We start from the raw sequence: 12,458 nt of genomic DNA, 5'->3' as shown, positions 1-12,458 counted from the left end.
AGTGGGCTTTATTCTGGAAATGTATGGTTGGTTAAACATTCAAAAAGGAAACTATTTAACCATATCAACAGACTAAAGGAACACATATAATTATCTTAACAAATGCAAAGGAAGCATTTGACAAAATTTAACGTACATATAAAAAGATTCTCTAGGCAAATTAAGAATCAAAGTGAAGTGTCGCAATCTGGTAAAGGATATCCAAGATAATCCTGAATCTTATGTTATTCTATCATGCTTAATGATAAAATGATAAATGCTCTTCAACTAACAGCAAGAAGTATATACATTAAAACAAGCCTGACTTAAAAAAAATAGTATGTACAACATAGCCAAATCAAGCAAGAATGATTAAAAAGGTAAATTATAGTATCTAGAAATTAGCATTGAAGGGTTCTGTTAAGGTTTATGTGATACTATGTGTTCCATACACATAGATTTTCAAATTATAAGATATTTCCAGTTTTTCTACTGGGGAGGGCAGTTATTTCGATACAATATATTGCTTGAAAAATCAAGCCAAAAAAAGTCAAGTATATCCACTTTTATCACGTCTTTTTAACATTGTATAGAGTTTTTACACTGTGCCAAAGCAAAAAAAGAATAAAAGAAACAGAAAGCATACAGATGGTACAATAAGAAGTAAACCCACCTTTATTCTCAGAAGATATGGTTGTCTGTATAGAAATCCCTGGAAAAATCTATAAAAAAATCTATTAATAAAAATTGTATTTATAGAGTTTGAAGATACAAAATTCATATACAAAATACGTTTTATTTTTTCAAATATTTTTCAATTAAAAGTATAATTACCATTTATAATAGTACTAACTATATGGAATACTTAGGTATAATTATAACAAAATATGTACAGAATTTTCATGCTTGAAATTCTAAAACATTGATGAGAAAAAACATCAAAAATGAACTCAGTAAATGCTAGAGATACACCGGTTTCATGTATCACAAAATTTAATATTGTTAGATATCAATTTTCTCCAAATTGATTTACAGATATATAATCCCATTCAAAATTCTAGCAGAATTTTTTGTTGTAGGAATAGACAGCCCTAGTCTATTCTTACAGACCACATGCTTTTACGACACACTTCATAGCTACAGTGAACAAAATTGTATCTCAGAAAGGATAAGCATGTAGTTTAATAGTACAGAATAGAGTCCAGAAACAGAATCACATGTATAAGGTTAATTGATTTTCAACAAAGGAGCTAGAACAAGGAGAAAATGTATTAAAAGGAGAAAAGTTGGCTTTTCAGCAGCAGTAGTAAAATATTTGTATATCCATATGTCCACCTCCCCCAAAATAATAGCCTGAATACATAGCTTCATAATATATGTGCACCAAAATTCATTCAAAGTAGATGATAGACCTGGATGTAAAACTTAAACCCATAAAATGTTTAGAAAAAATATGAGAGAGAATATTTGTGATCTTGGGATAGATAAATATTTCTTAGATAAAATGAAATAAGCGTGAATCATAAAACAAACAAAAAAGATGATAGTTTAGATTTCAACATTTAAAAGTTCTGCTCTTTAAACTATCGTGAAGCATATGAAAAAAGAAACCAGAGACAAGAAGAAAATGCACACAAAACACATCTTTATATTGTAATTTGTATATAATAAGAATAACTGTACACATACATACAGATATGTTTACAACTCAGTTATGAGAATTAAAAAACATTTAAAGGTTGCAAACCATTTGAATAGACATTTCACCAAAGAAGATATATAGATGGCATATAAGCACAGGAACTAATGCTCACCATTATTGAACCCTATAAAAATGTTCATTAAAACCTCGTTAATTTACCTTTACATACTTATTAGAGTCACTAAATTAAACAACAACTCCAAAATAAAATCCAGAAAACGTAAAATGCCAAGTGCTGTTTAGAATGAGAAACAATTGTAGCTCTTATCCTTGCTGGTAAAAACTGACATGGTATAACTACTTTGGAAAGTAGTTTGTCAATTTATTAAAAAGTTAAATATCATACTTGTAAATCCATTATTTGTGGTTTCTCCAGTGACAGCTATATTTAGGAAGTCTTCCAATTCAAAGATCATAAAATATTTTTGTATATTTTCTTTCATTTATTTATATGTTCTATTTGTCTTGTATCTCATGTTTAAGGTATGAAGTAAAGATTGGGCTTTGTTTTGAATAAAAAATTAAATATGTCTTTACACTTTAGCAATATGACTCTTGTAAGTATTAACCAAATATGTATGATGTGTATGTCCATGCACAATCTTATATTTGGACATTTATAGTGGTTTTATTAATAAATGTCAAAGACGTGTGACATTTCAAATTCTCTTGAACAAGTAAATGGATAAACCAATGGGTATGCATTCACACATTGAGATACCACTCAGCAATTCAAAGGAAAAAACTACTGATATTTGGATGAATCACAAATGAATTATGCTCTTTTAAGACAGGCAAACTACAAAGGCTGTATATTTTTAATTTTATTTGTATGGTCTTCTAGAACAGTGAAACTACAGGGATAGAAAGTAGAACAGCGATTACCAGGTCAGAGTTCAAGTCATAGTATTTACTATGAAGGGTCACTAGCAAACTTTGGAGTGTTGGAACTAATTTGTATTTTGATTGTGATGGCAATTGTATGACTTTAACTGTTTTCCAAAATTCATAGAATATCATACATGGAAGAGGTAAACTTAACTGAATATACATTATAACAAGCATGACTTTAAAAAAAATAGTATGTTCAACATAGCCAAATCAAGCAAGAGTGATTAAAAAGCCTAAGTATAGCATCTAGAAATTACCATTGAAGGGTTAAACTTTTTTTTTCTGCTATGGTTTATGTGATGCCACTTATTTCATAAATGGAGATTAATAAATTATAATAAGACATTTTCAGTTTTCTACTGGCAAGGACCGTTATTTCTATACAATATATTACCTGGAAATCAGTTCCACAAGGTGACTATAATCAGTAGGTTACTTGGGAGTAGAATGCTCAGGAGGATAATATAAACTAAACTACATTTCTACTTGTAAAAGAATTCTTGCATAATATTAATTCTAGCTGAATTACTAACAGAAAAAAATGCAAAAATGAAATATTTAGACCCATTGCTGACCCTTACTTAAATGATTGCAATCTAGAGTTTTGATTTACTCGTGGTTCTGCCGTCTAATTAACACACTTTCAAGTAACAAATGCATCAGCATATAAGCATTATGTCTCTATCAGCCTGGATTTTAAAAATATTTTTGATATGCCAAATTCCTGGAATTTAGCAGGTATGCATCGTGACAGTCATCAGGACTTCGCATTTAATTATATGGATTTGAACTATGAGTAATGGTATGTGCAATTTAAGTGATGTGATGTACATTTTTAAAATCAGAAAATATTTTACTGAAATATTTATTTGTAACATAAATAGATATATTTATGTAAAATGTCAAGTTCTAAAGATAAATAGTGTAGAATTACACAAACTAACTGACAGTATTCCAGGTTATGACCATTAAGTGAGGCAATGGGATGTGAAAGGCAGAGATAAAGCTTGTTAGTCCATGCAGAAATGTTAGGATTGTTTTATCTCATTACAGGAATAAAGCAGAAGATCAGATCAGATCAGCTGCCAGTGCTTGTTTCCTTGGGGAAAGATGGATATTGTGCATGTTATCTAAGTGTACTCAGAAGTGGCAAAGCTTTTGGTCTCATATTTTATCTCCTGTCAGCAAAGGGACTATCAACCACCAATTCCTGTTATAAAACAAGAGTCCAGCTCCAGAAAAGAATTCTGGCAGGAAAAGTCAGATTTGGACTCTTTCAGTTACATGCCTACTAAGCCATAATCTTCAGCACAAACAGGGGAATAAGGTTGACATTTCTTAAGGAAGGTCTTTCAAGGTAAGATGAAATATCTTATACATCTAGATATCTATTCATTAAGTATGTGACAATAATGAACCTGCAAAAAGCATATTCTGATAAATCTGCTTATGGACTACTCATTAATAAAAAAAATACTAAAGTAGCACAGGAGAGAAGCATAAGTTGCCTTTTTATACAACATTGATTGCTCTAACCACACTAATAGAAACAAGCCATTATCCTTAGAAAAATAAGAAAGGAACAGAAAACCAAATATCACATCTTCTCACTTATAAGTGGGATCTAAATGATGAGAATACATAGAGGGAAACAACATGCACTGGGGTCTATTGGAGGCTGGATGGTAGAAGAAAGGAGAGGATCAGAAAAAACAACGAATGGGTACTAGGTTTAATATCTGGCTGATTAAATAATCGGTACAATAATCCCCCATGACACAAGTTTAAATATGTAACAAAGGTGCACTTGTACACTGAACTTAAATGGTTTTTTAAAAATAAATATTAGATATTTTATTTTATTTTTTCATTCATTTTTGTTGTTGTTGTTGTTGTTGAGACAGGGTCTTGCTCTGTGGCCCAGGCTGGAGAGCAGTGGTGCAATCACAGCTCACTATAGTCTAGAATTTTGGAGTTCCTGGGCTTAAGTAATACTCCTACCTTAACTTCTAGAAGAGCTAGGACTATGGGAGCAAACATCACCTCACCTGGCTATTTATTTTTTTTTTGGAGAGATGGGGGTCTCACTATGTTGTCCAGGCTGGTCTCGAATTCCTGGGCTCAAGTTAATTGTCCTGCCTCAGCCTCACAATTCGCTGGGATTACAGATGTGACTCACTGCACCTGGCCAGAAATATAGAGGTTTTCTTATTTACTCATTTGACTTGCTCATTTTAAGAAAATCATTTACAAATTATTGTTCTATGATCAGCAAATGGTTCATAAAATTTCAAAAAAAAAGTTACCAAAACCTTGAAACAATTCCAATAAAGTTTTGCAGAGACTAATTACAGCTTGCAGGAGGAGAATAAAGATATCAAAATGCTTAAAAAATTCCTTCCCCATTAAAGGAGAAAACAATGGTGTTTACAAGGCACAGTTGCTTTCATCTATTACAAATTGTCACATTCACATGAAACATATGAAGAGTAATTGTTACATCATATTTTGAAAACAGTTGATTCAGGCTTACTGTGTGGGTTGGGGTATGGGAGGCAGGGTACCTTCAGCTGTTCATAGTCCATTTGTGTGGAATAAATTAAATCGAATTCATCACAAATGGCCCACATCTTCCCAGTATCCTATAAACCATCACATGGGCTAACGCATATGAAACGCCCAGTGGACTGAAATGCATTCGCTATGCCTATTTAGTTGCAATTGCAAGATACAAATAGACATTGACAAATGTCCCCTGTCCACTTTTGAAGATTATTTAGTGTCAATAAATTGGAAAAAGTAAAAATCTAGTACCTAATGGGGCAATTTACAAGTTCACTGAAACATACTCTATTCTCAATAAGGCCTGTTCTACATCATATATCTCTAAGTTCTATTCTGCAGTGATTCTTTACAACCAAATTGTTTCCCCAGAGCACTTGACCTATATATTGATTCACTAAACTTCATTAACATTCTAGTGCTGCAAATAGAACATATCATGGTTCCTATTTTATAGATGGATAAACAGAGCAATATAAAGCTTAGCCAATATCAGAGCATACACCCTAATATAGGTTCTCGTTCTTTTACCTTTTTCTTGCAAAAATGTTAAAGCACAAATACGATATTAAATCTTCTAAGAACATATGCAATGGCATTTCATTAATATCCTTTTTGTTATTTTTTAAGTCTTTGTTCTTATATAATGATACCATAATAATATTATCAAAATGACTTTGAATACAAAATTTAATAAACTGGGATTATAAATAATTTATGAATTTACTTCCAGTGCATATCAGCTATTAACTTTATCTTTGCTACATTTTAAAATGTGAATATAACAAGATACTATTTAAAATAGTTATTTTAAAATATACGTACATATCTACATGCACTTGCAAGCATTTCAGTAAATGTGATATTTATATAACCAGTATGGTTCTATAGACAGATAGATATAGATGATAGATAGATAGACAGATAATAATAGATAGATGCATACATACATACAAGATGAGAGTTTAATTTCTCTTTAAAAAGGCTTATTGAATGCTGCCTTAGAGACCCCACACCAGCATGTCCTAGCTGGACAGGATTGCAGGGGTGGGGACTCAGGATGGAGGGTGTGTGGAAGGTCAATGACTAATGCTTAGGGAGAGAATAAAAAAGTAGGTTGAGACATTGTCACGTGCCTTCTATGCAGATATAATTTCTTTGTCTGCATATCTCATGAAAAAATGAAGAATTCTCATCTTGCTCAGGAGCTACATAGTATTTATTTAGCAATATAAACATTTTGAAAGTTTATCAAAGAATGTTGCACTTTTATAGAAACAATATATTATACAGGAGATCTTCTATGGGCTAGGTAGACATATGTAGTCACATTTACAAATATAAACATACCCTCTTTAAACAATTTGTTTATACATCAGATATAGTAAAGTTATGGATAGATGGTAAATAGATGAAACTACAGAGATAGATACGCAGTAAATTGATACACAAATAGTACTAAATATATACACAGATAGTAAATAGACGATGGATAGATAATGTATGTTTTGTGTATATAAAGCATTTAATTTTGCTTTCTGCTGTACATCTCTTAGGTCTAGGTTTAGAGAGTTACCTGGTTAACTATAAAAAATACGTGCTTTGGTTTCTGTGAGAATCGGGAGCTACTTTTGAGAACAATTTCAAACCTGCTTCCAATTATACAGCAATTCATTACTCAGCCCACTTTAAATATAAACATCAAGTAGCTTAAAAAAAACACTTTAATGGGCCATTAAAATATAGAGCATATAAATTTATAAATAAAGTAGACTTATATACACATAAAAACTTACACATAAACACGTTCTGTATACCCTCCTGTTATGGTTGGTTTGGCTGTGTGCCCACCTAAATCTCCTCTCAAATTGTAATCCCCACAAGTCAAGGAAGGGACCTGGTGGGAGATGATTGGATCATAGGAACAGTCTTTGCCATGCTGTTTTCATGACAGTGAGTGAATTCTTAAGAGATCCAATGGTTTAAAAGTGTGACACTTCCCGGCAACCCTCTCTCCTGCCGCCTTGTAAAGAAGGTGTATGCTTCTTCCACTTCCACTATGATTGAAAGTTTCCTGAGGCCTCCCCAACTACGTGGAATTGTGAGTCAATTAAACCTCTTTCCTTTATAAATTTCCCAGTGTCAGATAGTATCTTTATAGCAGTGTGAGAAAGGATTAGCACACCTTCCCCAACCCACACACACTATTATATCATTTTCTGGAACTGATGATTTAAAACAAATAATGAGACCTAAGGAGATTACAATATAATCTTAGTTTCAGTGTTTTGTTCACATAGATTCTCATATGAAAAAGAAAGCATTCACATATTACCTGTCTATTTAGTTAAATTTTTAAAATATATTTATTTTAGAAATCTAAAGTAAATATTTGCAGACACTAATTGTAAATATCTATCAAATTGCCAATCATAGGTAACAAGAGTTACCTTATTGTTACACTTCCTTAATGTAACAAAATTGACATATATGTTGTAAGGGATTTGGTTTTCTGATATTTTCACTTAACACTTTTGTAACAATATCCCATGAAATTAAATGTTGTAAGCATTTAGTATTGAGAGTTTGATTGTTTTTCCAATCTTTTATACGTGTAAAATTTAAGTAGTATAAATATTGCTCTCCAAAAGTTCTTAAATATATTTTTGGATGAATATAGATGTTTTATGAATTATCACCTCAATATTTTAAGCATATCTTTCAATACTTTTGTGTTTTGTTTTACCATATTTCTTTATTCCCCTAAGTTGTATTTCTATTTATTTATCATACATACTGTCACACAGAAAGTATGTCTGATTTTAGAGTAGTATGTTATCCAGTATTGGGTCAATAAAACACCATTATGAAATCTAGTAAGCACTCAATTAATATTGATGACTGTTCAATGAACAAATCTTATTATTTCTTATCTTTATGGAGTTCTTCACTTGTTTTGGCTTTTGCTTCATAGTCTATAAACCTTCATTAATTTTATTAAAGATATCTTGATATCAATTATTTTATTAGTAATTAAAATATTATTGCTACTCTATATTAGTAGCATTTTCCTAGAGCTTTATTTAACATAATTAAAAATATAAACTAGGCTTATATTTAAATATGCTTTTTAAATCAGGAAATAGATTATTATCAAATAAGATAGAGGCTCTCTCACTCTGTCTCCATTATATACATATATACACACACACATTTATAATACATATATCATATATTATATATAAACACATTCATTTAAATATGATTTGTTTTTCAGAGACTAAATTGTGTCAACTAACTTTAAAATGTTTAATTTAAAACCAGTACTCTAGATTTTTGCCTGTATTCTACCCAGAGAGTAAATATTAGTGATATTCTTTAGTCTTCTATGGTTTTATCAATTTTTTGAATTTTCCTTTTATAGATATTTTAGTGGTTGAAAAATGTTCAAAGGAGACAGCTAGAAGACTTATAAAATGAAAATCTGAGACCCTGCCTTGACTTCTCACTACTTTAATCCCATTGAGATGGCTAAAATTAAGTGGAAATAAAATGAAATTTGTACCAGGATTGAAAAGCCAGAAGATAGCATCATCAAGGTGGACAGTTTAAGTACTTACTGGTATATATGAAGCAGATAGGTTCAAGTTAGGGAAATTTTCCTTATTTCTTTTTTTTTTTGAGTTCTAAAATATAGATTTATTCAAATTAAAACTTCCATTCCAATGTTATGTTAAAATATTAACTTATAGAATAAATACACAGAGATTACTCACCATATGCCAGGTAGTCTTCTAGGTGCTGAGACCCAAAACTGAACAAAAGAAAACCCAGCCACGGACAGGTTCTACACATGTTATATAAAACCTTCCATGAACATCTCTGTGCTTGGAATTGGAACTTTAAGGAGCTTGCCACCAGAATTTTATTCAGAACTTACCAATAAGGATCTATATAATTCAAATGAACTCCATTTAAGTTTTTTATGACTTTATTTCCATGTGTGATATAGGGTGGAGAGGAAGTATCCTGTGGTGGTTAAGCATGCATGCTCCGAAGCCAGGTGGCCTGCCACATTGCTTCCTCTCTGTGCAACACTGGGCCCTCTCTGACCTTTGGTTTCCTCATCTACAAATGGAAGGTTATGATGATATCTACCTTCTAGATTGTTATAAGGAATAAATTAAATTTTCCTTATTTCAACAAATATACAAGAATATCAATTCGACTAATGCTTTAATTTTCCTGAGAAATCAGTGGAAATCATCTATATGAATTTCAATAAGGACAATAAACAAGGAGGATGTTGAAGATGTTATTAGGGAACAATAAAATAGTTTTGGGTATCCCACAAGTACATTGTAAATAGCTGTAATATTCAGCCTTCACATGCTTCGAACATGGTGTTAATTAAATCACAAGGTATGTCAAGAATGATTCTTAGTGAATTGTTAGAATACATAAAGAGGGAATGCAGTGATCCTTTAACTTCTTGCTACCCATATAATAAGAAACAGGATAAATTTGCTACAATTTTATATATCCCTAAACTCTAAACTACATTGACTCATTGAGTGTCCCTCCTATATCCTGCAGACAATTGAAACTGTGATATCTTTCATGTTAGCATCACAAATAAACAGAGCAAGAGAAAGAGGAAATCAAAGCCACCTATGATGTAGAGAATAGCACCAACCATTGGCCCCAATGAGTAATTTGGAAAAATTTTAAAAAAACAGTTAAAACTTGACAAGAAAGAAAGTTACTCTTTCTAAAGATTTTTGCCAAATAACTAATGAAAGCATTACTTCATTCTTGAGGTGAAAAATCAGGTTTGCTTATTTGCCTATTTACGAAGATCATAGCATCAGCATATATCCTTTGACAGGAGAACAAACTGGAAGGAAGTAAAAATAAAAAAGAAACTGGAAGGAAGTAAAAAAAAAAAAAGAAACTGGAAGGAAGTAAAAATAAAAGGATTTCTTTCAAAATGAGTTTGAGGAGGTCGGGTGCAGTGGCTCATGCCTGTAATTTCAGCACTTTGAGAGGCCGAGACGGCAGATCACTTGAGGTCAGGAATTTGAGACCATCCTGGCCACCACAGTGAAACCCTGTCTCTATTAAAAATACAAAAATTAGCCAGGAGTGGCAGCGCACGCTACTCAGGAGGCTGAGGAAGGAGAATCGCTTGAACCAGGGAGGCGGAGGTTGCTGTGAGCCGAGATCTTGTCACTGCACTGTAGCCTGGGCGATAGTGGGAGACTCCATTTTAGAGAAAAAAAAAAAAAAATGAGTTTGAGGAAATAAAAAACAGAGTCAGCTCTCTGATTTTAGGTGGTTTTTCTTGGATTGCCCTGCGTGTTTGTATTCCGTGTGTCTATGGTTATATTTGCTTGTTTTTGAGTAGGTGTATTCCTATTTAAGTACGTTGCTTCAGATAAATGATAGTCATTATGTTCCTTTTTGTAAGTCAAAACTGCACCATGTTTCTCTAATTACAAGCCTAAAGAAATGCTAAATATTTACTTCATAGAGAGTTCCCGTAAATCTATAACATGGGTCTTGTATATGAAAGTATTAATGGAAATTTTCCTTAATGGGAAGACTTTCCAATGCTGGTTTTCTTTCTTCCGCTATTGCTTTTCAGGTTCCTTTTTACGCTAGTCTTTCCTAGGGTCACAGACATTCCTGTAAGTCCTAGCTCTGCTCTAAGATAAAGTGCATCTTGTCCCTTTAAGAGCTAGTTACCTTTCTATTGCAAAACATCTAGCCAGACATTAACTCATATCTCAGAACTTTTGTCTCACAGATATATAAACATCACATCCTGCACGCCCACAATGGCAGTGGACACATGGCAGTATGGTTTATGTTGTTCCCTTGACTTCCCACTCAACTTACTTAAGACGAAAAGAAAACCATCAGCTCTTTTCACCATGCACAAAACACCAACTTGACAGTCCTGTCTGAACCTTTCTACCTCAACTCTTGTGTTCACAAGGTAAGTGAGGTTAATGTTGGCTCAACAGATTTTTATCATCCCATGGATTTCCCTATACTGGTAGATTTAGTTTGAGAATATGGAGGTACCTGGTGAGAAATGTAGTGTTCTTGTTCTTTGAAAACTCAGTCAAGCCTGAGAAAGAGTCTCATTTTAATATCCTGTTACTGTAATTTACTATCAGACAAATACTGTAAGTGGAAATTTATATATGTGAAATATATAGCAAATTTGAACTCTATAGGTTTTGTAAGAATACACACAGTTACAAAAATATTACGGCTTTATTTTCCCAAGACCTTACCAATTGGTTAACATGTTATACAACTTTGCCAATGAGATAGGGAAAATGATCTTATTATAGATTTAATATTTACCTAATGGCTTTATTGAGGCATGACTGACATTCAATAAGCTGCATATAATTTCATGCTTCACACATTAAATATATTTATATATTTTAATTTATCATCATATCTATACATTATCTATGTACTCAAACTGTCACCACAATCAAGATAATGATTATAACCATTACCTCAAAAAGTTTTCTCAAGCTCTTTTTTAAACCCTTTCTCCCGCCCCTCTTGCCCCTATTCTCATACCCTCTCTACAGGCAAACATTGGTATACTATCCCTATACATATGAGTTTGCAAGTTGTAGAATTTTTCTTCTACTGAAGTCATTAAGGTAATCAGGTTGAATTTCATTAAATAGAAATATATACTATGCACACTTTTTTTGAAATTTTTCTCTCAGCATACTTAAATTGAAATTCCTCCATGTTGTGTGTATAGCAACTGTTCTTTAAATGTTAATGCTATTTTATTGTATGGATATACCACAATCTGTTTAATTCAACAGTTATTGGATATTTGCATTGTTTTTACTTTTTAATTATTAAGAATAAAGCTGCAATTAACATTTACATGAATACAAATGTAAGAACATTTGATTTCACTTCTTTGTGGTTAATATATTTGAGTATCAAGTAAATTCTACTTGATGCTCACTGTATTTCTACCTCAGAGTCTGACTAACTAGAGCAGTTCACATATACATAGAAACAGCATAAAAATAAACCTTACTTGCCCAAACAATTATAAAAGGGAAATGCTTGATGCAAGTATTAAAACCAATATGGCACCAAACAGAAATATATCAAGAGTGCAGATGATATTTTCTTAAACTGATTTTTATTTTTCTAATAACAAAAAGTAGATTATTTATTGGCAAGGTCAAATATAAAAAGACATGTCCGTAAAGACGAGTGAAGAGTAAGAAACCTGCACTTGTGCCCCTTAAATATATAAAAGTTTAAA

This window comes from Pongo pygmaeus, chromosome 5, assembly GCF_028885625.2.
Source record: "Pongo pygmaeus isolate AG05252 chromosome 5, NHGRI_mPonPyg2-v2.0_pri, whole genome shotgun sequence".
Taxonomy (NCBI): Eukaryota; Metazoa; Chordata; class Mammalia; order Primates; family Hominidae; genus Pongo; species Pongo pygmaeus.
The sequence above is the reverse complement of the archived record's forward strand: the minus strand, read 5'-3'. Positions refer to the sequence as shown.